General features: G+C 35.3%; 1 long non-coding RNA gene across 1 annotated transcript; it reads right to left on the bottom strand.

Annotated features, from left to right (window-relative positions):
• Positions 1–318: 318 nt before the first annotated feature.
• LOC141553323 (uncharacterized) lies at positions 319–3,083 on the bottom strand. Its single transcript, XR_012485397.1, has 3 exons — positions 2,862–3,083; positions 528–711; positions 319–459 (listed from the first exon to the last, which is right to left on the bottom strand). It is a non-coding gene; the product is annotated as an uncharacterized LOC141553323 (long non-coding RNA).
• Between the last annotated feature and the right edge of the window lie 1,462 nt (positions 3,084–4,545).

Raw genomic sequence — 4,545 nt, 5'->3', positions numbered from 1 at the left:
TGACTACAGAACTTTAAAGACCATCTAGTCCATCCTCTTCATTTTACACTTCTACAAAGTGAAGTCCACCCCAAGGAAGTGACTTATTCTGAAGTCACACAAGGCCCTGCAAATGCCATAACTATAATGTTGTTGTTTGACTAGATGACTTTAGGGTACCATTATTCTTTAACCTTTCAGAAATCTATGACTTTCATTTTCTTAGTCAGGAATTCTATTTAGTTAAGGAAGTTTTCAGGAAAGAAATGGGGCTTCTGAGGAGTTTTTGAAGAAAAGGAGGAAAGTTATTCTAGGATCACATTCATAATAACAGAGTTCTTTAAGGTTTTGCAAAGTACTTTATTGTTTGGAAAAATCTGGGAGATTGTGATAGTCTCAAGGAGTCCTGAGCCTGTCTTCTTTGATTCCTTCATCTTAAGGTTAGAGAGAGTATCTTGATAGTCTCAAGGAGTCCTGAGCCTGTCTTCTTTGATTCCTTCATCTTAAGGTTAGAGAGAGTATCTTGATAGTCTCAAGGAGTCCTGAGCCTGTCTTCTTTGATTCCTTCATCTTAAGGTTAGAGAGAGTATCTTTTACAGCAAGGTCGAAAAAGAGCACAACTCCCCACTTTGTACTCTACCCAGGGACACAATCCAAAGCGACAAAAACCAAAAACTTCTTTGCATCTTGTGGCATTATGTACTGGATCGCCTCTTTGGAGAGGATTATCTCCTACATGAAGAAAACAAACTGTAAGTGGAGAATCAGTCTCAATCTAGCAAATCAGACCGAAAACATCAACCTCAATGATGAAAATGATGAAAGGGACCCCCAACTTCTGCCTTTAATATCCAATCTCTTCACCAAATCCTCAGTTTAACTGAATCCCATGTTAGAAAATAGTTAGATAATTTCAGGTTTATGTAATTTTTTTCTTAATTAATCAATCCACAAATATTTATTGTCTGCCATGCACTAGACCCTATATATGATCCTAGAGAAATAAAGGGAGAAATAAAACATATCCTGTTCTTAAATAGTTTACATTCTCAGAATGTATAGGAGGTGGGAGAACAATAATTAACTACATATACATGTAACTATATATAAGGTATATGTAAAACAAATGTAAGCAATCTGAAGAAGGATAGAGTTGTAACTAAGGATATCAATAAAGACCCTATGTGGAAGGATGGTGCTTGAGTTGAGATTTGAAGAAAGCAAAACTTTTAAGGGATCATAGGTGAAAAAGAAACACATTCTATATATGATGAAAGCCTATGCAAAATTAGGGAGATAGGAGATGGCATATCATATGTGAAGAACAAGCAGCACAGTTTGACAGGATTATAGAATCCATAAAAAGAGTAATGTTTTAATAAGGCAAAAAAGTGAATCAATCAGGGTAAGATGACAGGAAAAGATAATGATGAATGTTGAATGAGATGCAGGAAAACTGGGGCAATGATGCATTGTTGGTGGAGTTGTGAATGAATCCAACCATTCTGGAGAGAAGGAACACTGGGAAATGAATGTGGACTACTTCCATTTTTGTTTTTCTTCCCAGGTTATTTTTACCTTCAGAATCTATTTTTTCTTGTGCAACAATAGAACTGTATGGATTCACACACATATATTATATCTAAGATATACTTTAACATGTTTAACATGTATAAGACTGCCTGACATCTAGGGGAGGAGGTAGAGAGAGGGAAGGGAAAAGTTGGAACAGAAGTGAGTAGAAGGGGTAATGTTGTAAAAATTACCCATGCATATGTTCTATCAATAAAAAGCTACAATTTAAAAAGAAAAGTAAATAAATCAAAATGTAATTTTACAAATGATATTTCCTATCCTTGTAACTGTGGGTAAGATACTGTTATTCAGACCTTAATTTTCTCATCTTTATGTAGCAATAGGGGAAAAACTACGTGATACAATGAATAGGGCACTGGTCTTAGGATCAGGAAGACTCAATTTCCTGAATTCAAATCTGGCCTCAGACACTTACTAGTTGTGTGACCCTGAACAAGTCACTTAACTCTATTTGCTTCAGTTTCCTCATCTGTAAAATGAACTGGCAAACATCTTCAGATTTTTTAGATGTTTTCCCTGCTTTACTTCTTATGAAAGCACAGCAGGGACCAATGTTCAAATACATGATTATGTGTTCTTAAGCAAGTCTCTTAATTTCTTTGGGATTCAGTTTCCTTATCTGTAAAATATGGAAATTAGAGCAGATGACCTTTACATTTTCTTCTGCTTCTAAATCTATGTTTCTATTATCCAATGAAATTTTCTGAGGCTCAAATTCAATGATAACCATATGTTTTTATTATATTTTAATTTTCATTGTTAAATATTTTGCAATTATATCTTAATCTGGTTTAAACCATAATCCAGAATGTTGTCATCTATATATAGCTTATGGTCCATGTTTACACCTCTCATGTGATAAATAGAATGCTGATCCTGGAATCAGGAAGATATGATTTTTATATCCTGTCTCTGACATTTATTAATTATATAACTCTGGAAAAGACCCTCTCCCAATTTCCTTCTCCTCTCTCACTTTCCCTTTCCCTTTTCCTCTCCTTCTACTTTTTCCTCTCTCTCTCTCTTCTCTCTTTCTCTTTCTCTCTCTCTTTCTCTCTCTCTCTTTCTTTCTCTCTCTCTCTGTCTCTCTCTCTCCTCCCTACATACATACATATATCTGTGTATATGTATGTATAAATATAGATATAGATATATACATATCTATGTATGTCTTATATTTTGGACTAATTGGAAAAATATGACATTTTACAAACTGCTCAATTTGTTATTGTTAGTATAATTGTTATTGTAAATAATAAAAAATCATGATGATAAAGTAGTCCTACCTTCATCATCACCATTCTTAGGCTTTGCATTCTCCATATGCCCTCCAACTTCAGTTACATCTTCCTTTGTAGCTTCATCCTGACTCTCTAGGGAAGCCTGGGCTTGGAAAAACAGAAAAAGAAAAGCAAAGAGAAAGCAAAAGATTCTCATAATCATTAATTTGGTGGCTTCAGGAATCCCACAAACTGCTACTTTTTACGAACTATACTTAGACTCTCCAATTTATAGGAGATAGCCATTTTTATAGGGCACATGAGACAGCTGGTCAGTTACATGAGTTATTAGTTTCTCTTTGTTGTTATCCAGTCCCTAGGTTTTATATTCTTTTATTTCTTTTGTTTGCTAACAGCTGACCCAAGCTCAGTCCTACTCTGCACCTGCTTACCTTTCTTTTAACTTGAAAGCAATCTAGGAAAATAGATAAAGGAAGCCTATTTCAGACCTCAGAATTACAGCTGTAAAATTCAATTTCATCAGTTTCTTTGATCCCTTCACTTCTGACCTCTGCTTTTTTCTCCATTGTTTCACATTACTTCACAGTTCTAGATGAATCACCTGAGATATGAAGATCAGGAGTAGATAACCTAAGTTCGCAGAAATTTATGCAGACATTGAAAGGCCTCATAAAATTAAGTAAAGGACTTGTTCCCTCTCCCTTGGGATTTGTTCTAGGAGAGAGGCAAGGAATAGTTATCAGATACACTGACCTGTGTACCCTTCTTTTTGTGGGTTTCTGTGATCCCAAAGGAGTTAGAAAATTAAGCTTGCTTTTGGAATCAAATTTGCTTTACTTTTCCAAGTACTCCACCTTGAATAAGAATCTTTCTTTACTTTATTCCTGTAATACTTACAAGTGTTTAGCTAATAGAAGAGTGATCTACCTGTTTCTGAAAGTCACTGTATCTATGAATGGAGAAGAGAGAAAATAGGACAGTGGGGTATGTATCTGTTGGATAATGAAAGACTGGTAGGCTTTCTGAGCCACTTTTGCCCCTGTTGCTCCAACAAGGTCCACTGGGATTATGCTCCCTAGAAATGTTCATTGGTTTCTCACCTTCCATCCTTTTCTTTCCTCATCCTCCTTAACTATTCAGAGGATTCTACTGCAACAGTATCTTTCTCTTCTACACCTTTGTTTTTATCTACAGTTACACCATCCTCTTTCAGTCTATTGTCCCTTGGCTTCTTACAAAAGCTTCCTAGTTGGTCTCCCTGACTTCAGACTTTCCCCTCTCCAATCTGTCCTTCACATGGTAGTCAAATTAATACTGCAAATACATATGATTGACACTTTCATTCCCTTCTTCAGAAAGTTCCAATGCCTTTTCTTGTCCCTAAGAGAAAATAAAAATTTCTTTGAGTTTTAATGTTCATCATCATTTTATTCCAGTCTACCTTTATAAGCTTATTCTATATTACTCTCCTTTTCAAACTATTATCCAGCCAAAATGGCCTGGGTACTTACTATTCTTCATATTTGACATTTCATTTCATGTCATGCTATTCTTCAAAAGTAGATTGCATTCCCTCCCTACAGCCTTCTCAAAAAAAATCCCAACTTTTCAACAAAGCTCAACTGAAATGACATCTCCTATAGGAAGCCTGGCCTAAACTATTGCTAGTGCCCTCCCTGCTGAAATAATTTAATATACTTTTAACATATCTTATACTTACTTTTCTATG

Source organism: Sminthopsis crassicaudata, chromosome 2 (assembly GCF_048593235.1).
Source record: "Sminthopsis crassicaudata isolate SCR6 chromosome 2, ASM4859323v1, whole genome shotgun sequence".
NCBI classification, from domain to species: Eukaryota; Metazoa; Chordata; class Mammalia; order Dasyuromorphia; family Dasyuridae; genus Sminthopsis; species Sminthopsis crassicaudata.
This window is presented reverse-complemented; position numbering and strand designations above follow the sequence as displayed.